Here is a 25,000-nt window from a genome sequence, read left to right as displayed (position 1 = left end):
CACAGACACAGACACACACACACACACACACACACACACACACACACACACACACACACACTCTCTCTCTCTCTCTATTGCTTCAACTAAAAAAAAATCATGACCCTCAAAGTACACAACACAGTTGTATCAACAACAACAACAACAACAACAACAACAACAACAACAACAACAACAACAACAACAACAACAACAACAACAACAACAACAACAACAACAACAACAACAACAACAACAACAGACCGTTGAGGAATCCTTATGGCGAAGAAAATACATCATATACAGTCAAACCTGTCTAAAACGATCACATAAATAAGGGACCGACCAAAGTGGATCGTCATATAGAGAGTTGGTTGCTACGGAAAGGTGACTTATACATACAAATTAATTCCTTGGGGATCCTTTAGGATTGTCGTTCTGGACAGGCGGTCGTTATCGAGAGGTGGTCGCCAGGACAGGTTCTACCGTACCAAAGATTTTATCAGATCAAAAGCAAAAGAGTCTCTAACTAAATCAAAAGACAATGATTACATAAACGGAACGCACGCCACTGGAATATAAAATCACAATGGGCGGTTCTGGTGAGGTCATGCCCCTTCTTTCTTTCGGCTGGTAACAGGCGGAACCTCGCGGCAAGATCACAGGAGTTGTCTCGCGCTATCACCCCAGAAGCGCTCATTACCTTTCCAATCAAACAGCGGAGTAGAAAACGCCAAGAGTGTCAACAGTGAACTGCAAAACATCCACCAACGTTGTACACAAACCCCATCCACTTTACAAAGCAAGAACGAAAGCGGAAAAAAACACCTTTCAAAAACACAAAATCAGAAATGACCTACAGACTTAAAATTACAATCACATTCTTACTCTACACGTTAAGAATGTCAATGATGGCTCAGGTAATAACTTGACCAGGGGGGGTTATAATTATTTATTCCCCCCTCTGCTTCTTTACCTCTGTAAACTTGTAGGGGTAGTTATTTTTCGATAATGACCCAGCAACCAAACAAATAACGACCCAGCAACAGCCTGAATCCTCGATAGTGCAATGGGTTGAGAAGCTGTTCTGTTTCGGTACTACTTTTTGCGACTGAAAAGTTCCGAACGCTCTAATGTACGAAGTATACATCTCTGGAGCAAACAATACAAACATACCGCATTTAAATTAACAACTACAGGCCTGAACACATGAATCTCCATATAAAATCCATGAGTTCGGTTGTTTTCTGAATCTAGATCAGACGTTCATCACAAGCAATTTCCCAAGGCAAGTAACTCATACTTTGTCTAGCGACAAGAGTAGTTCCCCTTCTTTTCACTCAGTTTCTTCGACAACAGACTGCAATCCGACGGTCAGTTTTCAACAATATTTCATTTAATAAACAGATCACACGCAACCAAATGCACACATCTCATCAATTTAAACAACATAAAGCGGTTTCATACACTATTTTCCCCAGAAAACTTAACTTCATACAGTTTTTAACGTTGGAACACGGGTGCAAAAGTTCGTCTGCTAGTCCCATTTGACGAAAGAACATTATCCTAACCGATACCAAAACATATACAGAACACACAATATCTGCCTTTGCCGCCACAGCAGAATAACAGCATATCTGTGTACTTGATTTTAGTCCAAAATAGGAAAACTGACAAGAAGTGTTAACAGAATGGAATGATTTGCACGGAACTATACAACCGCGCATTAATCGATCGCCTGCGCAGGTTGACTGGTTGAGTAAATAGGATTCGATCAAACTTTCGCAAAAAAACCTCCTCTTTTCTTTGAATAACTGAAGAAAGGAGGAATAAAGAGGTTACACACCTCGTCTCAGTGATTATCAAAAATAATGGTCTCAGTTCGCGGTCATGAAAAAGCTCGCTAAAGCTCGCATTTTTCATGATCCGCTAACTTCGACCATTATTTTTGATAATCACTGAGACTCGGCATGTAACCTCTACGTACAGTCTTCGATCAGATGGTGGAGTGACCAGCTGAATTATGTATATGGGGGTCAAGCAAGTAGTGACTATACAGTAATTCTTCACACGCCACCGTGCGTGGTTGACTGTTCAGACTGACCAAGGACAATGAGATCGCGAAAGCGTTCGTTCAGAGTTGTTGTTTGTTTGCTTAACGCCCAGCCGACCACGAAGGGCCATATATCCTTGGCATTCGTTGTCATTAATCCAACAAAATAAGGGCACAAATTTGTGGCCCACAAACTGCAAATGTGCCTCACATTTTTTTGGGCTTATTTTTATGGGACACATTTTGGTTTTGTGGGCCACAAACTGTATTTGTGGAGCATAAAATAAGGGGCACAAATTAAGCTTCATAAAAAATAAGGACAAATATTTGTGGGGCTTAAACAGTGTTTTTGCCCCAAAAAATGTTTTGGGCTCTTTTTTTTCCTCCTTATTTTGGACGTTGAGCGTGGTTTTCAGACCTACTGCTTTTCGGTTTTTAGTTAATGGCGGTCAAAGGCGATCTGTTTGGACAGAATCTCCAATGGCAATGATGTTTGCTAATGCGAGAGAATTGGGACGGGCGAACCTTTGCATATTAACCAGAGGTAAGTTTCCATGTTTCGTTTCATAACTGAGAGTGGGTTTATGGTAGTATGTGTTGCAACAGGTGTCATTTCGAGTCACTGTCAGTGTCACTGTGACTGTCAGTCCACAGGCGCAAGGTATTGTTCACTGAACCAACACGTAGTTGCCCTGTACAGGGATTTTCTCATTAATTTGAAGAAGAAGATTACCACTACCACGTTTTTGCAACCTCTTTTCAAGGTGCATGATCATAATATTTTATAAATCCTTTTTGTTTTTAAAGATTGAGTCTAACTTGAAATACTCAAATAGGTAACCTTCTGATCGGCCGTTCCCAATTATTTTATTGCAGGTTGGCATCAATCAGAAGAGAGCTAGAGCTAGTATGTTCAACTTCAAGGTCTCCTCTCAGCTGAAAAAGACAACCGATTGCCGCATGATCTTGAGGCTGTCACTGACAGAAGTAAAATATTTGATGCCACTGCCGCAAATCAGGTAAGAGTAAGGCGAAGAGGTTTTATTATGTACAACTGTCAGTGTTATGATGTGCAGTGTGTTTTTTCATTCCCCTCCCTTACATTCTCAAGTTCTGGTCAGAATAACTCATATGGAGGTGTGTGTGTGACTGTGAGCGGCAAGACTGAAAGAATGTTTTCATTTTATTTTGATAATTCATGTTCAGGGATAATAATAAAATAATGAACACCTACTGACTTAGAGTCCAAACCACAGAACTGCTCGAACCTCTTAGCTTTATTTCACCAGTATGATGATCATGCAGTTCCTCCAGTATTACAATCATTACTAATACTAGAAGCGCATGATTTTCAGTGTGTACCTTTAAGTTTAATAAAGTACAATGTATTGCTGTAAACAGTCACTCACTCACTCACTGTCAGGATATATCTCATTCTCAGTGAAACTGTGTGTTAAGTTCTATTATTTTTTTCCTTTGTGTTCTACACACATGCATACATGTAATACATACATATATATATACATGTTATGTAATATGCATATGTATATATGCACACATCAACTTGTCTACATTGTATGTCTGTCACTCTATCAGTCTATGTGAACAGATTCAGTTCACTGATTCAGTCAAAACTTCACTAAATGTAAAAGGACTTAACTTACAACATTTTATATTCTAGAAAGATATCAATGCCACTGTACGTCCCACAGTATCATAAGAATCAAGCGTTAACTCTTTCAACACGTCCACCCTATGACATGACTATACACTCAGAACGCATGCGCCAAAGCATATAAATAGCCTGCTGACAACCAAAATTGGGACATTTTGAAAAAAATATTGTATTTTGAAAAAAATATTGTAAAAAAACTAGTACATGTGGAGACTTACTTTTTGCACACAATTAAAGAAAGATCTTTCATTGTTTCAGAAATGTACTTTGTATTTGTCAAAAGGCTTGTTGTGTTTGTGTGGTATGCTATTGAAAATGTCAATAAATAGCCTGCTGACAACCAAAATTTGAAAATTTTGAAAAAAATATTGTATTTTGAAAAAAATATTGTAAAAAAACTAGTACATGTGGAGACTTACTTTTTGCACACAATTAAAGAAAGATCTTTCATTGTTTCAGAAATGTACTTTGTATTTGTCAAAAGGCTTGTTGTGTTTGTGTGGTATGCTATTGAAAATGTCAACAATTTAAATAAAAAAAAGTCCAGAGGCACCACATAAATACTACAGACATGTTTGAAAATATGCACAAAATGTTGTTAGTGAATACTCAAAAAAGAATTTACTAACCTGAATGATACAATGAGATGACTGGGTGATGACTATGATGAATATATCCATGTAGAAGAAAAGAAACACTTGCTGTCACAGTATTTACAGTGCCACAGAGCACAGCTCAACGCAAAACGCCACACCACATTCCAGGCACCAGAATCGAGTCCCATTGCGTTGGGTTTTATCCATAGAAGAAAAGAAACACTTGCTGTCACAGTATTTACAGTTTTTGTATAAATGACTTGTTTAGAACTCGGTTTATGCACGGAGAACATCCTTCTTTATGTGCCACACTTCGAAGCACGGCTCAACACAAAGCGCCACAGCCATGTGGCCACAGCCGGAACATTCCCGGCACCAGAATCGCGTCCGTCCGCTTGCATTGGGTTTTGGCCAAAGTAGCATTGACACCTCGAGCTCTTGATTTGGCTAACTCATTCACCCTCATCACTCACTTATCCATCTATCACAACACCACTGTTTCATGCACACACAGTCACTACCTTCCTTCTGCACGCCGCTTCGCTTCGCAACAACACTGACAACTCGCGACATTTTGGAATCCTAAATATGAAACTAAGGCATGGGTTGGTCCCGTCAATGACCTGTAGTATCCAAACTAACCAATGAAATCAACTGTTCTGGGAGTTATTTGTCGCGTATGGTAATGCAGCCGACCTCTGAACCTATGACGTGGGTTTTCGTATGGAAAATCCCCAGCGTGGTATTTTCCACTTCCAACGCTACTATTAAGGCGGTGTGAGGCGAAGCGACTCACGCACCTTACGCACGGATTCTGGCGGCGTGCTGACAACGGCATGATCAGTGAACGCTTGTATTCGGGCGGCGCGTCGCGAAAAAGTTAAAGTTGGTTTGGTCGTCTGGTTGTCGTTTTTTGTTGTTGTTGTTTTATGGGGGAGTGTGCAGTGTGTAAATTCATCTGGTTCTGTGGACAGTGTGTTTGTTGTTCCTCCACATAGCTAAATATCATACTGCATGTAGCTCCTAGTACTACTTGTCCTGTCAACTAACTGTTTTAAATTTGTTGCTCAGAGGAATGTTACTTCAGCCAATATTATATATTACAGGTTGGCATCGATCCGGCACAGTGGAAGAAGCAGATTGATTCCTTCATGATCCGGAGGCTGTCAAGACTCAAATGGGAAATATTTCATGCTAATGGCAATTCACGTAAGAGTTCTGCTACATGATCATATTGTGTTTTATCCTCCCTCTCAGTCTCAAGTTCTGGTTACATTCTGACTGTTGGTGTGTGTTTGTGTGTGAGAACCGAAGTGTGTGTGTGTGTGTGTGTGTGTGTGTTTGTGTGTGTGTGTGTGTGTGTGTGTGTGTGTGTGTGTGTTTGATTTTCCCTGGCCAGTCAGGAGAGCTGCCAGACATTAATAGTAATAATACCTGCAGATTTTTCTAGCCCTGCAGATTGATGTTACACACCTTTGCTTTGCTTTTTGAATTTGATAGCAAGCGCTGACAGGGAATGTGTCTTCTTTATTTCATATATGTTAAAAAGTAGGCATTGGAACTTGTCTACCAGGGAATTAGAATGTTTACGCTCTTGGCATTTATGTGGGTTTAGTGTGTGTGTGTGTCAGTTACAAACACAATTTACTCCTTACTCATACTTAAAACTTCATCTTGTCATTGTGTTTGGATTTAAGATCAGTTCCTTTGTCATTCATTTGTCAGTAGGGACAGAAGATGACGAAGACCTGGCCAGTGAATGTGGATGAAAAGCAGTGCTATCCAGGTCCAGCTGTGATCGATGGGGAAACTACAGCAACAGCGGCAGTAAATGTCCACTCAGTATAAGAGTCCAGGGTTCATACAGACACCTGACAGTGAAATTCAAGGAGTATTCAAGGAGTTTTCAAGGAGTATTTCCGGTATCCCAGCTCCACCATGGCAGGCTCCAGAGAATCAATCAGGGTGGTTGCATAAGCATGTCCAAGAAATTTGGAAGCGTAGTATTCCGTTTGGACTTGCTGCCCGTTCCAGCAACGAACAAAAATGTCAAGTTGCTTCATTTTGATGTGCTTGTTCAACGTTTCGTCGAACAGAAGAACGTATCCGGATTCCTCCTTCACTCGTTTTTTCAGCAGCGAATGAAAATATGGCGCAAGGCCGAAAGTACTTAGATACCTTGGTCTTCCCCTCGCCACATTGATATCCCTTTGCTACTTGGCTGTCGGGGAACATTGCCTGGAACAAGTTTGGAGTTGTTCTCACACGACTTGAAACTGTAGTGCGAGTTCACAGCGTTCATTGTCCACATGACTTCCGATTTTAAAACATCGGTCTTGGTGCAAAATGATGAAAGAGTCCTAGAGGACGTTGGCATCGCGGGACCCGGGGTTGCAGTTACAGAAGCAGACTGAGAGCTTTGCGATGACGTTACAGAAAAGAAGTTTGCAATCGGGACTACAGGTGCAGACGCTTTTAAATTATTTGTGTGTTTCTTTCCTTTCCGTGGCAAACCAGGGCTGACTCGCCCATCACTGAAATATCCACACGTGCTTTGCAGCATTTGCAAAAAGCCTTGTATTTGTCGCAATCCCGCTGGATCCAATCCTTGTATTCCTTTTCCTCCAGCCATCGTGGGTTAAAGAAGCACTTTCCACCCGGCATGACTACGATTTTCGACCGGCATTGGCTTGAAACGCTGTCACAACGAATCGACACACTGCTTCTTCAGAAATGGCGCTAAAAGCTACCCGGATGAAGGGGAAGTAATCGGTTTCAATTTCCCTTCGCACGATGGCAGATGACACACGACTTGCACACAACACGCACACAATCGATATACATTGCTGAAAAACTTTAATATTAACATTTTTTTTTTGCCTGCACTTCAGAATTCAAGGAGGTTCAAGGAGGTTAAACACAAGAATGACCATTTTCTCCAAATTCAAGGAGATTCAAGGTCCTTGAAAAGGGGGGTTGAAAATTCAAGGGGATTCAAGGAGATTCAAGGAGCGTACGAACCCTGAAGACCATCCCTCCACTTGGTCACAGACCAAAAATCAACACTTTGACTGCTTTCTGTTGTGAGGTAGATGTTTTGGTGGTTTCGGTGAATTTATTTTTTCTTTTGAAGAAGCTGTACCTGAATGTATTCTTAAACAAGTCGCGTAAGGCGAAAATACAATATTTAGTCAAGTAGCTGTCGAACTCACAGAATGAAACTGAACGCAATGCCATTTTTCAGCAAGACCGTAGACTCGTAGCATCGTCAGTCCACCGCTCATGGCAAAGGCAGTGAAATTGACAAGAAGAGCGGGGTAGCAGTTGCGCTAAGAAGGATAGCACGCTTTTCTGTACCTCTCTTTGTTTTAACTTTCTGAGCGTGTTTTTAATCCAAACATATCATATCTATATGTTTTTGGAATCAGGAACCGACAAGGAATAAGATGAAAGTGTTTTTAAATTGATTTGGACAATTTAATTTTGATAATAATTTTTATATATTTAATTTTCAGAGCTTGTTTTTAATCCGAATATAACATATTTATATGTTTTTGGAATCAGCAAATGATGGAGAATAAGATAAACGTAAATTTGGATCGTTTTGAAAATTTTTATTTTTTTTTACAATTTTCAGATTTTTAATGACCAAAATCATTAATTAATTTTTAAGCCACCAAGCTGAAATGCAATACCGAACCCCGGGCTTCGTCGAAGATTACTTGACCAAAATTTCAACCAATTTGGTTGAAAAATGAGGGCGTGACAGTGCCGCCTCAACTTTCACGAAAAGCCGGATATGACGTCATCAAAGACATTTATCAAAAAAATGAAAAAAACGTTCGGGGATTTCATACCCAGGAACTCTCATGTCAAATTTCATAAAGATCGGTCCAGTAGTTTAGTCTGAATCGCTCTACACACACACACACACAGACAGACGCACATACACCACGACCCTCGTTTCGATTCCCCCTCGATGTTAAAATATTTAGTCAAAACTTGACTAAATATAAAAAGATACCACTCTGCATAGAGAGCCTTGAGGCAGTTCATTTTTGGTATGCAACTATTAGTGCCCGTATGGTCTTATTTCATTTAAAAGCCTCAGGCGTCCGACATAGACGGATTGAAAGGCTCAGATGTCTGATTCACATAGCCGCATGGCGGTCAGATGTCCTATCGTTTTGAACTGAGCGCTGTCATTGTCCGATAAGAACTCTATTCCTTCGGACAGCGCACTATTCTATATTTTTCTCTCAAGATACACATTTTCAAAAAGCGACCGAGCACTCTCGCGTATATGTGCACTGAAGTTGTGCAGTGCGGATCTTGTGTTTTCGGGAATTCCAAACCCTATGTGATATGGGCTGTTTGGGCACACCTGTCTGCAGCACATTAAAGTTAGGAGTACGGGAGACAACTCCAACTGACCATAAGTCTTGCGTCTGCTTTTGGTTTCAGTTCGAGACATTTTGACGAAGCGCATTGAATTATGCCACCGAAATAAAACTAAGGCCTGTCCACTTACAAAAATTGCTGGTCAAAGTACAGTAAATCTTACATTTTGTTAAGGAAATGTGCGGCAGTAAAATTGAATTTGGAGAATACATGGAATAACCTGGTTTTCTGGGAAGTGACATAAAAATAAATAGAACAATTGTGAATACTTCTTCTTCTTCCGTGTTCGTGGGCTGAAACTCCCATGTACACTCATGTTTTTGTACGAGTGGATTTTTACGTGTATGACCGTTTTTACCCCGCCATTTAGGCAGCCATACGCCGCTTTCGGAGGATTGTGAATACTGATCGACATAGAGTGCCGTTGCTATGGAAACGGTCGTTACATTGGATTTCTAGGAAACAGTTTAACAGCGACATCATACATCAGAAATTCCTAATATTTGGCACAAAGATGCACATGTATCATATCTACAATCATATAGAACGATTTTTTTATAACAGACTTTCTTTATTTGGTGTTTAACGTCGTTTTCAACCACGAAGGTTATATCGCGACAAGGGAAAGGGGGGAGATGGGATAGGGGAAAGGGGGGGAGATGGGATAGAGCCACTTGTTAAGTGTTTCTTGTTCACAAAAGCACTAATAAAAAAATTGCTCCAGGGGCTTGCAACGTAGTACAATATATGACCTTACTTGGAGAATGCAAGTTTCCAGTACAAAGGACTAAACATTTCTTACATACTGCTTGACTAAAATCTTTACAAACATTGACTATATGTGTGGGTCAATCAATCAATCAATCAATATGAAGCTTATATAGCGCGTATTCCGTGGGTACAGTTCTAAGCGCTTGTCGAAGAGTTGTCAACACAGGACTAACAAAGAAACTAACATCTTCAGACGGACACGAACCCTATCACACACTAGCAAACCCTGGTAAACAAACAACTGTTTAACAACAATGTACACATCAATAGCTAGGTCAAACAAAATAATATTAAGCACAAAGAAAACACCTGGGTCAAGATTCAGGCTGCCTTCTATACAAGAACCACTTAACAAGGGTAAAAGGAGAAACAGAATCCGTTAGTCGCCTCATACGACATGCGGGGTGCAGAGAAATAAGGATGTGGAAAAGAAGACTTTTGGTAAGTGAAATAAAGGTGATGGATCCAGTCAGAAATAAGACAACAAGAAAAGAATTGGAAAACTGCAGGGAATAGTAGGGAGAGTTTTCGTGGAAGGAAATATAGGTGAAAGGACTGGTAAGGCAGAAATAAGACAAAAGAAGAGAAGAAACAGAACCGTTAGTCGCCTCTTACGACATGCTGGGTAGCATCGGGTAAATTCTTTCTAGTCCCAACCAATATGGGACTCCCCCTAACCCGCGGGGGGTTTACAACAGACTACAGTTGAATTTTAATATCTTTTGTCATAAGAATGAACGAATTTCTCACTGCATATTCATTACAATAATTAATTTAAATTCAACTGTAGTTGTTTAAAAAAACAAACACGTTCTATATGATTGTAGATATAATACATGTGTATCCTTGTGCCAAATATTATGAATTTCTGATGTATGATGTTGCTGTAAAGCCGTTTTCTAGAAATCCCATTTGACGCTGTAAATGCCAGTTTTCATCGCAACAGCAGTCAATATCCATCCACAATGTTTTTATTCATTTTAATAAGTCACTTCAATAACTACCCAGAAAACTAAGTTATTCCTTGACTGTATTCTTCAAGTTTAAGTTTGGTAATTTTACTGCCGCACATTGCCTTAACTCATAAATAAAGGGTTCCAGTAACATACCTTTCTTCTTTATTGATTATGAACTTTGGAAGATTAGATGTTGGATCTGTTTTTAAAAAATATTTCCTTGATGTGTTGTACTAAGATCAACCGTCTGCTTGGACATATACTAAAGATCCACTACCTGGCTGCTGTCTGCGGAAAATCGATTAATTCATAGAAAAATATGCCTTTCAGGGAAGCAGCTAGCCAGTTGACTGTACATGTGTTTGTGTAGAGGTGTTCTTATTGCATGTTCAAGCCAGGACAGATGGTGACCTGAAACATTTACACATTACATATGTATGCAGGACTGCTACTTTTAAGCTTAGGTGCAAGTGTGATGATATATTTGTTTGACTGATTATGGGCATTAAAATAAAACTGCAAAAAGAATACTTACACTTGAGATCTGATTTTGTGTGTGTATGTGTGTGTGTGCGCATGAGGGTGTGTGTGGGCAATTTGACATACTTGCAGAAGAAACAAACAGAGGTAACTGATAAACTGCATTTATTAACACAAAGATGTAAACAAAGTGAGTTCACACATTTCACAAAAGTAAAACAAGGCAGTCTCACATGCATTCACAATATTTAATACTCGACTCGCAAGAATGGCCAAAGATTATAGGCTGAGAATGCAAGTTCTAATTTGGCACATTTGTACATGTAGCTGCATCCGCTAGACATATATATATCCATCTTACAATAAAAAAAACTACCGTAGTGGTTAGGACATCGGCCTGAAAATCTAGGTCCTAGGTTCGAATCTCTGCAGAGGCATTTAATTTTTCCCCTTGGTTGAAATAAAAAATGCTCAATCCAGAGAGAGCAACCGTAACGTTACCAGGGTAAAAGTAAAGCGTTGAATGCAGCTATGAAGGTCATGCCAGCAGTGTGGGTCAAGATTCAGGCTGCCTTCTATGCACAGAATTCTGTGTAGGATTCTCAGCTCTATCTTTACAAACACATAATCCCCAATAGTCATACAGTGGAACCCCCCTTTTAGGACCCCCTCCATGTTAAGACCTTGTTTTCTCAGACTTTCTGTTCATAACCTCTGTAAATTTACCTACATTTTAAGACACCCTCCTTTTTAAGACCTGATTTTCTTAGATTTCTGGAGGTCTTAAAAGGGGGTTCCACTGTAGCTGTAAGACATAATTTTGTTTAAAACACTTGCCTTTTGGGGGAAATAAATTAATAAGAAAAGACATCACCACACTAAGAAGTCAGGGTGCTGACTTTTGCTATGTGACCAAGTGGAAGGATTTTCTTATCCCATGCAAAAAGCCTGATGAAGGTCTGACACAGTGAGGTGAAGTGTTTTAATGAGGCAGAGCAGGCCTTTAAAAAATAAGTTCACTACATCCAAGTGAAAGACACAATCTTGGCAGACTGTATTACAAAAGCAACATTTCAGCACAACATAATCAATCAATCAATCAATCAATGACGCTTATATCGCGCATATTCCGTGGGTACAGTTCTAGGCGCTCTGCAGTGATGCCGTGTGAGATGAAATTTTATACGGCCAGTAGATTGCAGCTATTTCGGCGCATATTTACCTTTCACGGCCTATTATTCCAAGTCACACGGGTATAGGTAGACAATTATTAACTGTGCCTAAGCAATTTTGCCAGGAAAGACCCTTTTGTCAATCGTGGGATCTTTAACGTGCACACCCAATGTAGTGTACACGGGGGGAGGGTTCGGACACCGAAGAGAGTCTGCACACAAAGTTGACTCTGAAATAAATTTCCGCCGAACCTGGGATCGAACTCACGCTGACAGCGGCCAACTGAATACAAATCCAGCGCGCTACCAACTGAGCTATATCCCCGCCCCATAAGGAGGAATTGAACCATCCAGGATGCACCAGAACGACCCAAAAACAGAATCAATGAAAATTTTAAACAAGATAAAGTACTGACTAGGATTCAAAGGAAGAAAATGTCATGGGTTAACACATTTCATGTGCATAATGCAGTTAAAAGATCTAAATTCTAATATTGCAAAGTCTATACATGAACACGCATTGACTGAAACATACACACACATCTCCCAAAGCTAAGCCTGTGTGTAAAATACTGCCTGTGAGCAGCTTAACTTAAAGCACTCAAACAACATAAAAGATAATACCACTTTATGTGTAAAAACAAACAAACCGCTGTTTGCTGTAAGAAAATATCTGCATACCAAACACTACCTGTATTTAGCTGAATTGACAACTTACATAAGTCAAAATGTACCCTTGATCCACACCGCACCACACATTATTTGTGTAGAATGTTATTGTTAATGTGTTACATGTTCATTTCACCACTAAGGCAACAGAAAACCTCTGTAAGTGTAAGCATCTTCAGATGGACTATATTAAAGCAGTTCTGGTAGCTCTGTCAGCACAGAATGGACTGAATCTGATCATCATCTGCAGCAAAGCCAGGCACCACTCTGCAAGCTGCCTGCACGTCATATCTCGGCACCTCACTTCCTGGAAAATAAAGAAAATGTATTACTGAGCACATCCAGACTTTGCTGTGCGCTGATGGGGATATGTTTTGGGTATCGAGAAGAGGGTGTGTGTTGGGGGTGGGGGTGCGGGAAGGTAGGTAGGAGGTATTACTTGTTCTTCACAAGATCAGTGGGATGGAGAATAGTGTGGGTGATACTGACAGTGACAACTATGAACTAAACTGTAAACATTGTTCTGTAATATTACAGGTGCCATCATTCCTTCCTGTGAAAACCATTTATTTCATGGATATATTTATACTTTCATCATTAAAATTAAAAAGATAATCTTTCATCATTAAAATTAAAGACTTCCTCACAAAGTTACCTTTCTAACAACATGATATCTTGTTATGCTGCTGATGTGAGCAGCTTTTCTGGAATGTGATGGAAAGTTACTATTTTTTAAATTCAGCATGAGCCCTCATCCCACACACATATTTAGCGTTGACACCTTACAGTTTTGTTGAGAAATGTGATGTGAATTCATTCAGAAAATTCTAACTCTGCGCAGGGGCAGTCAGGGTGTTGAATGTAGAAGTAGGTATCCAAGTACACAGGCGGTATTACAATTTACATTGTAACTCTTATTCCATGTAAAACATAATAATTAAAAAAATGGCCAGATCTGTGATTGTGAGCCAAGGAAAGGACTGACTGTATTTAAAATAATTCCAGTAATGAGTAAATCTTTCATTCTAGCTATTTCCTGTTTTTTTTTCTTGCATCGCAATAGTTCAATGTTCATACAAACAGTATAATGCACTTTATGAGTATAGGGTTGCAACAAACTTTAAGATGGGAAGGAGAGAGAAAATAAAGATATTTGTACCATTAGGCAAACAAAAAACAGGTGTGGTTAAGGTAACATAGCCAAAATAAATAGGGTAGGAAGTTAGGCAATCACTTTTTTTTATACTTTTTTTTCTTAATAGCAGAGCAACCAAGCGTGTAGCAATCGCAACCGAAGAAGATGCCGCCATTTTTGTCATGGCAAGCGTCTGTTGGGCCTTTTTAGTAATTTCCCTTGCATCGTCTGTCGTCTGCATGACGACTCGAGCGCTTTCGCTTTCATTGCGTTTTCTGCACTCGTTTTCTTGTTTTCATTTTTTTTTGGACAAATTTATGTAATAAAAAGTTATTGGGTCGGCCCCTAAAAAAAGGGTAGGTCGGGTTACCGTAACCACACCTATTTTTTTTTTTAGGCCTTATGTATATATATCTGCAAAGTACATCATACCAATTACCATGCACAGTATTACTATGCATCTTCAAATGTATGAATAATTTCATAGATCTATACTGTTCAAAAAAAGAAACGCATAGTTGCTACTTGCCAAATTTGTTTTATTTTTCGAAAAAATTAACAGAAAATCCAATATTTAGATTATTTGTTTGAAATTTGGTATGGACACAGTTGAATGCACACACAGTTCATTTGCATCTTCAAATCAATCAGTCAATCAATACGATTGGGTGCCGAGGCTGTCAAGTCAGTAGGGGGTGTGACTGCCTTGAGCAGCAACAACTGCCCGGCACCTTCTGGGCATGGACTGGATCAGATGCCGGATATCTTGCTGTGGGATGGTGTCCCACTCCTCCTGAAGTGCCTGCAATAGATCGCGGTGATTTGCCGGCGCTTCTTCTCGCCTGCGCACACGTCTGTCCAATTCATCCCAGAGGTGTTCTATCGGGTTCATGTCTGGCGACATGGATGGCCAGGGAAGCACCTGGACATGGTGGTCGGTGAGGAACTGGGTGGTGAGTCGTGCTGTGTGCGGGCGAGCGTTGTCCTGCTGGAATATGGCATCCTGGTCAGCCAGAAGAGGAAGGGCGTGTGGGCGCAGAATTTCCTCCACGTATCGCTGGGCAGTTATGCGCCCTTGGACGTGCACCAGGGTGCTCCTTCCAGCGGTATTGATCGCCCCCCACACCATGACGCCTCCACCACCATGAACGGGTGCCTCATCCACACAGTTGGGCGCGTAACGTTCGTTTACTCTCCGGTAGACCCTCCTCCGACCATCATGTCGCTGGAGCAGGAAGTAGGACTCGTCGCTGAACCACACGTGTCTCCAGTGATTCCGGACGGTCCAGCGAAGGTGCTGGTTGCCCCACTGCACTCGGTTCTGGCGATGGCGGCGGGTGAGGACAGCTCCTCTGTGAGGTCTGCGAGCTCTCAAACCAGCTTCATGCAGGCGGTTCCGCACGGTCTGGTCCGATAATCGGTGTGGCCCGGGGAGAGCCTGGACAGAAGATGAGGCCGACAGGAAACGATTCCGGAGGTGGCGGAGCCGTATGAAGCGGTCGTGAGCAGCAGTTGTCGCCCTTGGTCTTCCCGCTCGTGGCAAGTCAGCAACGGAGCCAGTGGCTTGAAACCTGACCCACAGTCTACTGATGGTGCTCTGGGACACGTGGAAGTGCCTGGCGATTGCACTTTGACTTTGGCCTGCTTGTAAACGACCCAATGCAATTTGGCGGTCTTCTCTGCTCAATCGGGCCATCTTTCGTCGCTGAATTGTCGTCTGATTTCTTTGTGGCGAACAATCCGCTTTTATGGGTTTTGGAAGACATGGTGAGAGCTCAATATTCCCCGAGTTTCACGAGATTACACTGAAGCATGACGAGTGGTCATGCCAAATGAGCAATTTTGACATTGTAGCCACTGATAACGCATGCGTCACGTGCAGAGCTCACTTGTGGCAATGGACGAAAGGTCGACGACCAGATAAACATTTTCTGCAGTTTGGTGGATATCCTTGTAGCCATATAACTAAATTAACCAAATATTACAAGCTATGCGTTTCTTTTTTTGAACAGTATACAAAGTACTTGTAATACAATTTACAAAGAACAAAAGACTGCTGAATTATCTACATCAGTACATGTTTATAGCTTCAGACTACCATCAATCAATCAATCAATATGAGGCTTATATCGCGCCTATTCCGTGGGTACAGTTCTAAGCGCAGGGATTTTTTTTGGATTTAAAAAAAAAAATTATGCAATTTATATCGCGCACATATTCAAGGCGCAGGGATTTATTTATGCCGTGTGAGATGGAATTTTTTTTACACAATACATCACGCATTCACATCGGCCAGCAGATGGCAGCCATTTCGGCGCATATCCTACTTTTCACGGCCTATTATTCCAAGTCACACGGGTATTTTGGTGGACATTTTTATCTATGCCTATACAATTTTGCCAGCAAAGACCCTTTTGTCAATCGTGGGATCTTCAACGTGCACACCCCAATGTAGTGTACACAAAGGGACCTCGGTTTTTCGTCTCATCCGAAAGACTAGCACTTGAACCCACCACCTAGGTTAGGAAAGGGGGGAGAAAATTGCTAACGCCCTGACCCAGGGTCGAACTCGCAACCTCTCGCAAGTGCGTTACCACTCGGCCACCCAGTCCATCACCAATACCTAATGTTATTATATATATATATATAATATACACATATATATGTCACAGTGGAAAGTGGAATCCAGAGGAATCTAGGGGAAAGTAGAATTCCAGTTTCCCCTAGAGGAAACTGGAATTCTACTTTCCTCTGGATTATTGCCAGATGAAACTGGAATTCCAGTTTCCTCTAGGGGAAACTGGAATTCAATCTCTAGGGGAAAGTAGAATTCTACTTTGCCCTAGTGGAAACTGGAATCAGACTTGAACAGTCACAGTGGAAAGTGGAATCCAGAGGAGAATACTTTGCCCTAGTGGAAACTGGAGTCAGACTTGAAAATTGCTTAATTTTGTGCCAGATTTTACTGGACTTAAAACTTGTTTTATTACAACAAAAGGTATTGAGTGAATGTCAAATTATTTACCAGTTTTCCAGGTGTATTCTAATTGCCACGACTTGAGATCACGAATTCGTGAATACAACTCCATTAAGCTGTACTGGAGCAATAAAGTGCTCCTTGGTGAGAACAAATTGTGAGCACTGGTTCACACAAAAGGGGAAGTTGCTGCCACAGATCTCAGTTTGACAGCCAAGAGAGAAGCAGAGGACAGTATGGAGATTAACGGTGACAGCGGTGACCAGCAACAAAAAGCAAACTTCTACCAGCAATTGGATGCGCACATACACAAACTGAATATGAACAATAGAGAGACTTTTTGCCTGCCCCAAAACAAATATAACAAAGTTCTGCGGGTGCTCAGTTTGGACGAGAAGGAGGCATGTCCAGAGGGTCCAAAATTCAAACATTGGGCCAAAAAGCTGTACAAGCTTGGGATGGTCGGCTCGCAGAATATAATATTTTGCAAGAAGTCGGGTTGTCCGGTTGTCGCACGTGAGGAGATTTTCCAAACAATCTCCACATGCCACACTAACGTTGGCCATTCTGGCCGAGACAAGACCTGGGCAGAAGTCAAAAGCAACTACGCCGGAATCAAATGGGATGTTATTGACATTTTCCTCAAGACCTGCACTAGTTGCTGCCAAAGGCAAGCAGTGAAGAGTCTACCATCAGGCAAGGCGATGATCAACCTGTCGTTCCTTCTTCGAGTTCAGATCGACCTAATTGACTTTAGAAGCCGACCAGACAATGAGTACAAGTGGATTCTGCACGCCCGAGATTGCTTCTCCAAGTACAGCTGGGCATACGCCTTGAAGTCTAAGAGGGCTGCTGAGGTTGCAAGTCATCTCCTCGACCAGTTCTGCAGTTTTGGACCTCCGAGAATTCCCCAGAGCGATAATGGGAGGTAAGTAGGCCTACTGTTTCATGTATTGTCATCCAGTGCACCTAAGCCTACCTTCAATGTTTTCTGGATAAAGGGATTTTGATAAGGCCTAAAAAAAAAGGTTTGTCTAGGTTAACCCGACGGTGTGTGTGCAGGGGCGGATCAGTTGCTTTGTAAAGCCCGTCCTTAATTGAGCCCGTAGTCGACTACACGAAGCTTCGCGAAGTCTTTATACCAAAAACCCGCAGCTACGGCGTGATACTTTGGACTGCGACGAAGTCTAGTTCCGGTAGCTTCGCGAAGTGAGCTACGCGTAGTCGACTTCGTCCAATTAAGGACCGGCTTTAGGGGGGGTGCACTTTGAATCGAAAGTGAATGTGATGGGCGCGAAGCGCCCAAATTTGCTAGGGGGTCCGGGGGCATGCCCCCCCCCCCCCGGAAATTTTTTTGGCCCAAAGAAGCAAAATGGTGCCATCTGGTGCCATTTGAATTTAGAAATGGTCATAGAATCAGCTTTCCATTTTTTTCGGGGGGGGGGGGGGGGCACGTGCCCCCTGTCCCCCCTCGTCCGCCCCTGGTGTGTGTGTGTGTGTGTGTGTGTGTGTGTGTGTGTGTGTGTGTGTGTGTGTGTGTGTGTAAGTAAGTAAGGGGGGGTTGGGGGAACGGTGGAGGTTCAAATCTAAAGAAAATAAAAGTTATATGCTTTAAAACAGCTTTGCAACTGCAATGGGTGAGGTAATTGCTGATCTATTGATTTATCTTTGCAGAGAATTTACTGCTGGGGTGATTCAGGAAGTCTGCAACATGTGGCCCGGTACTGTGATGATCCACGGTCGCCCCCGTCACCCGCAGACACAAGGTATGTAGTTAATTTTCAGTGTTTGTACGTCTGGCATATTGATAGGCAGTTATTCCGACTACAGCTTGTTGGACGTAAGGAATGATGATAATAGAAGGGATGATGCTGATGAATGAATTGCTGCAAACGATCTTGTTGTTATTGCTACTGATGATGATGGTGTGGAGAAGGATGATGATGATGATGTTGATGATGATGATGACGATGATGATGATGATGATGCTGATGACGCTAGTGCCTAAATGAACAATGTCTTTGTTTTGCAGTTTTAATGTGTTATTACTGATACAAGCATTGTTTCAAATACAGGGAGCTTGAATTATCTCTCTTGACTTATAGGAGGAGGATTGTGATGATGATATTGATTGTTGATGAAGATGTTACTCTCCGCTGCTGCTGCTCCTTTATGCGGTTTCTGATTACAGTAATTTCATAGTAATGGTGGTGGAAATTCAAAATTGTATGTATTTATGTACTATGTTGTTTGTTTGCAGGCTGTGTCGAGCGTGGGAATGGTGACCTTCAATTGAAACTTGGAAAGTGGATGGACGAGCATGGAACAGATTGGAGTAGGGGGTTGAAGTTTGTCGTGCACGCCATAAACACTTCTGTGTCCTCTACAACTGGGACGACCCCATTCGAGCTCGTCTTCGGCCAGAAACCCCGAGCAGATCAAGCCTTATGGGAGCAGCTAGCAGCTCAGGGTGTTGTTCATGAAGATGATCTGCCTGAAGACATCCGTGAACAGCTGCTGGAACCATCTCTGAGTCTGTCTGCAGTTGGTGAAGCCGAAGGTGGGTCTGAAGGTAGCCAGGTAGATGTTGTCGTGCAGTCTGGCGAAGATGGCGACGCTTCTGGCAGCCACAATCTCGAGCATGAAAGTTACAGCGATGCAGTTTTACAGTGTGAAAGTCAGGGAGGTACAGGCTTGGAGAGTCATGGTGAAAGTGGTAACCAGAGTCAAAGTAGTGAGGTATCACAGTTGGAGAGTCTTGCGGGTGAACTTTCCATGTCTGGGAGTCAGAGTGACGGGTTTTCCCAGCCTGGGAGTCAGAATGACGGGTTTTCGCAGCCTGGGAGTCAGAATGACGGGTTTTCACACCCTGGGAGTCAGAATGACGGGTTTTCACAGTCTGGGAGTCAGACTGATGGGTTTTTGCAGTCCGAGAGCGGCAGCCACAGTGGTGTGAGTTTGGAGCTGGAGGGTCAGAATGGGGCGGTTCCACAGTCTGGCAGTCATGACAGCGGTGCAGTTCATGCTGTTTCAGTCAACAATGATTCAACTGAGAACAGAAAGCGTGGAAGACAGTATCTCCTCTTGAGTGAAAACCACATTGTCGGTGCAGGAACAGAACACACGAACATTCCCTCTGTTAATGGTATGAAAGTAAATCCACGTGAGCATGCCGTGATGTCTGTTGATCAAGTGTTTGACCCTGCATGTGTGCCCACAGAGGGAAATCCCATGCAAGAGCCATTAGAGGTTGGACAGTTTGTTCTTTGGAGACGCAGTGCGGTGGTTGAAAATGAGGCCAGTGCAGTTCACAGAGACAAGCGGTTGGCTGTAAGAAGAAACTTCCTGACGGCTGCCAGGCGCCAAGAATCTCGGTACCAAAAGAAACTAAAAGATGTGACGAAGTCGTTTTCAGAGGGCAACACAGTGGGAGTTAAAATCCACAGTGCCGATAGAACCAACACAGATGTTAGGCTGCTCACTTGTAAAGTGCTCGAGTCCAAAACAGTGGGTGGTTGTGAGATGTACAAAGTGTACTGTCCTGCTGGTATTGTGAACAATTGGTTGCGTGGTGAGGAACTGGTTGAAATGAACCGTGTGGTGTTTCCCTCTTTGAATGCAGTAGATCCTGCCAAACTGTCAGAGGTGACCTTGATTCACGCATCACGCGCATCCACCAGATGGCAAAATCAGGCCGTCGCGAGAACAGTATGTTCTTGCAAAGGCAGCTGCAAAACAAAGAAGTGCTGCTGCAAAGATGCAGGAATTCCCTGCAGCACCAAGTGCCATCCTCGCCCTGACAAAACAAACTGTCAAAATACAGACAAGTAAGAAACGAACCCTCAAGACTGACAGAACTGGAAAAGTTGTTAGACCATATCGTGTAATTAAAGATGTGAGTGTGTGTGCAATAAATTATGAATGAACGTTAAATTGGCATGGTTAACTCTTCCATCACAACAAAAATTAGTAACGACATCTGTCCACAACACTCTTCAATTCAGCATTGTCGAGTCCACTACATACACAAGGCAAAAACATATGTTTTGGGTAAAATGATGAAAAAAAACTGAGTCGGTCAGCAGGACTACGTTCTAAAGTTCAGTAAAATCTGGCACAAAATGAAGCAATTTTCAAGTCTGATTCCAGTTTCCACTAGGGCAAAGTAGAATTCTACTTTCCCCTAGAGATTGAATTCCAGTTTCCCCTAGAGGAAACTGGAATTCCAGTTTCATCTGGCAATAATCCAGAGGAAAGTAGAATTCCAGTTTCCTCTAGGGGAAACTGGAATTCTACTTTCCCCTAAGGGAATCTCAGATTCCTCTGGATTCCACTTTCCACTGTGACATATATATATATAAATTTTACCATACAGATTTGACAAGCAAAAGCTGTAAGTGGTAAAGAAATGTGTAACTTACTCTTTAGGGGTAGTCTGTAATGTAAAGCACCACGCCAAGTCATCCTGATACCTCTCCAGTACATGTATCCATGTTTAAAGGTAAACTGTTGGAACTGGAAGATAGGAGCTGTATGAATGATGCACATCATCTCTGGTTTCTCGGGAGGCCTGAAAAAAACCAGAACAATATTAACATAACATGTCTTGAAAATGAAATAAGTACTATTTCAACTTCACTATCAGAGCCAAATCACTCACTAATTCAGTAATTGTTTTGTTTATTCTTTTACAAACATAGTTCATACACTGATACAGCAGCATTTGATTCTGTGCATGCAGATTAAAGATGTCAAGCATTTTATAAACTTGAGTAAAAAAAAGAACACAACAAAAACACACTCAGTGACTCACAGTCACATCCAGTTACTCAGTAACACTAACACACACATACAAAACAGATACATCTTGCTCAGTTCTACAAAGGCCACGTTTGCAATGGTCATGTCTTGGATTTTAAAAACAATAACTTACCTGCTGGTTGATCCAAACCGATGATTGAAAATCAGTGAGACTGAGAGGAAAATGTCCTGTAGTGTACAGCGCATCGCCAACCTCCCCATTCAAGGTAGACCGTGTCCAAAATCAGCTGTACCATTCACATCCCGATTGCATTCCTTCAGAAGGGCAGTCAGTGTTTCAACTTCTTTGTCGATATATTTTTCTGGTGGACGTGTTGAACTGCCAAATATTAGATTCACGAACTACGGCCGCCATGTTTTTTCGTCAACACTACTATTCATGTACTCCACTGAGGAAGAGCGTTTTATTGTGTCTTAAAACCGACTTCTCGGGAAAGTGATCAATCGAATTTTATGGTCCACAAAAACTTGCTTCATATTTTATTTAAGGACTACTTTTATTTGCCTTTATTTTTATGGCGCACATTTTGTGCCCCACATTTTGTTTTGGCCTTCATTTTGTGGTCCACAAACTGGAAATGTGCCCCACAAATTTGTGGGCTTATTTTTGTGGTCCACAAACTGCAAATGTGCCCCACAAATTTGTGGGCTTATTTGTTGGATTAATGACATCGAATGCCAAGGATAGCCATATCATGACATAAAACGTGCGCCACACACAAGACAAAAGTCGCAGCACAAGCTTCATGTCTCACCCAGTCACATTATTCTGACACCGGACCAACCAGTCCTAGCACTAACCCCATGATGCCAGACGCCAGGCGGAGCAGCCACCAGATTGCCAATTTGAAAGTCTTAGGTATGACCCGGCCGGGGTTCGAACCCACGACCTCCCGATCACGGGGCGGACGCCTTACCACTAGGCCAACCGTGCCGGTCTCGTTCAGAGTAAAGAACAGTGATTAAAGGGGTGATGATTGCGGTGAATGTGTGAGGAGAGTAGGCGGGGGGGGGGGGGGGGGGGGGGGGGTGGGCGGGGGCATGGTGAGAGTTATTAATACATGTGTGTTATGACTTTTGCCTTCACAAAACTCTTTTAAGAATGAAGACGTCAAAACCTCCTAAAACGACCCAAACAGGAAGTGTGTGTATGTTTGTGTGTGTGTGTGTGTGTGTGTGTGTGTGTGTGTGTGTGTGTGTGTGTATGTGTGTGTGTGCGTGTGTGTGTATGTGTGTGTCAATCAGCGAGTGTGTGTGTTCTCAAACAAATAAACCTAAGGAGCTAGTATAAAAGAAACCGAGAAAAAAAACCTACACAAACTTAACCGTTCATAAGAACGATTCCAGCCATGTATTCTTTCAGCAGAGGTATAAAACAAACCTTCACAAAAAGATGCAGAGCCAATTAACTATTATTACAGGAACAACTTGGACGTTTACAACTTTTATAACCGACAACAAAAGAACAACTCAGGCAAACACCACTACACGCAAACATAATTAACAACGAAAGGAACACCGGCGTACGTGGAACAAAGTTAACTGGTGCTATGAACTCCCCCCCCCCCAACCTCTACTCACGTCCCCCACGAATATGCAAATAAAAACCTATTAACATGAGAAAAACGGATCTTAAAAGTGTTAGAGGCGCAGAACAGAGGTCAATTTATGTGAGTAAAAACACACAAAATCTAAAAAGGTAGGGTTTTAGAATAACACAAGTCTTTAAATGGGGGTATTTTAAGAGATGTTTCACTGTACATCACTCTACACCGCGGCACACACACACCACTATCGCCACCACTTCGCTTACTAACACACGGTCCATTGCAAGCATCGATTTGAGCTCAGCCTCCATCAATGGTCCCCTCTGTTGTTTGTGATCGTATCAATAACTGTTTATTGATCGCTCTGTGAGGCTCTGGATGTCGATCAGGCAGCTCTCGATAGAAACTTGCGAGGTAAGAAAGTACCTGTGTCAAATAAGCCTGGAATACGGGAGACCTTTTTTTCTGTATGGAACAGCTTTTCTGATGCGAATTGAAGGAGACCATATCCCCCAAAAAGCGGCGTATGGCTGGCTAAATGGCAGGATAAAAATGGTCATACACATGAAAACCCACTCGATCGTGCAAAAAACACGAGTATACGCGGAAGTTTCTGCCCATTAACGCAGAAGACGAAGAAGAAGAAGAAGAAGAAGAAGAAGAAGAAGAAGAAGAAGAAGAAGAAGAAGAAGAAGAAGAAGAAGAAGAAGAAGAAGAAGAAGAAGAAGAAGAAGAAGAAGAAGAAGAAGAAGAAGAATTGACGGGACAATAAGTAAGCAACGAGTTCGATGTACGATGTGAAAGAACCTATATTTGAGTGGAATACTGCAGACAAATGTTTGCTGTATAGCCTCACAGCTTTGTTGGTGCGAATTAATGGAGAAAAAAAGCCCAGGGTTGTTCGATGTGCAAGAAAGGACCTATTTTAGAGTGGAATAGTGCAGACAAATATTTGCTGTATATAAAACAACTTTGTTGGTGCGAATTGACGAGATAGCCTAATAAGAAAACCGCTTATTCGATGAACACGAAAGAACTTATGTTTGAGTTAAATACTGAAGACATTATATTATCTATACACACTTAACACACACCTACGCAATAAGAAATATTCAAGAAATGATAACGTGGTCATATAGGCATACGCAAACTCTTGCTCATCTAAAATGAAGTTGAACACTACCCAAAATATGTATGTTGTGAAATTTTGCTGTCTGCTTATTTTGGAAATACTGTTGTGAAATGTGCCTAATCACAAGTGGTGCACTTTTTCCCCTATAATATATTACAAGCAAAAGCTTCTACTAATAGCCAATACACGCACTATGAATATGTTACGGTCTAATCACGCAACTGTCTTTCAATCATACTACGTACTTATGACGGAGAAGGAAAGCATTTCGCAAGAAGCATCTATACTGACACTCTTGGCTATTTCGACATTCTCATAATTATTGTACCGTTGAACCCGCATATATATCTAAACACGGCTGCAGCTAGACATACTTATTTTCTGATTGCCAATTACACAGACTGTCGACCAACCAAACAATTAGCCAAACACTGAAACAACCCAATACCCTCCTGACTAGCAAACGACATACAGATATTAAGAACAGCACCAAGTTACGACGTAGAGCTCTACATGGAGTATGGACATTTCAAGCACAGTGCATATCATTCAAGTTACACAACAATTCGTCTCAACACCAACACTGCCAAATTGGTTGTCAAGCAGCGCAAAGAAACACATATTTATTTAACGTAT

At 41.8% G+C, this 25,000-nt stretch overlaps 1 protein-coding gene across 2 annotated transcripts in view; it reads right to left on the bottom strand.

Annotated features, from left to right (window-relative positions):
* Nucleotides 1-25,000, bottom strand: part of LOC138980042 (uncharacterized) — a 60,257-nt gene that overhangs the window by 34,109 nt on the left and 1,148 nt on the right. The window lies entirely within an intron of this gene.

This window comes from Littorina saxatilis, linkage group LG11, assembly GCF_037325665.1.
Source record: "Littorina saxatilis isolate snail1 linkage group LG11, US_GU_Lsax_2.0, whole genome shotgun sequence".
In the NCBI taxonomy this organism is placed as follows: Eukaryota; Metazoa; Mollusca; class Gastropoda; order Littorinimorpha; family Littorinidae; genus Littorina; species Littorina saxatilis.
Note: the sequence above shows the minus strand (reverse complement) of the source record. Positions and strands in the feature narration are given on the sequence as shown.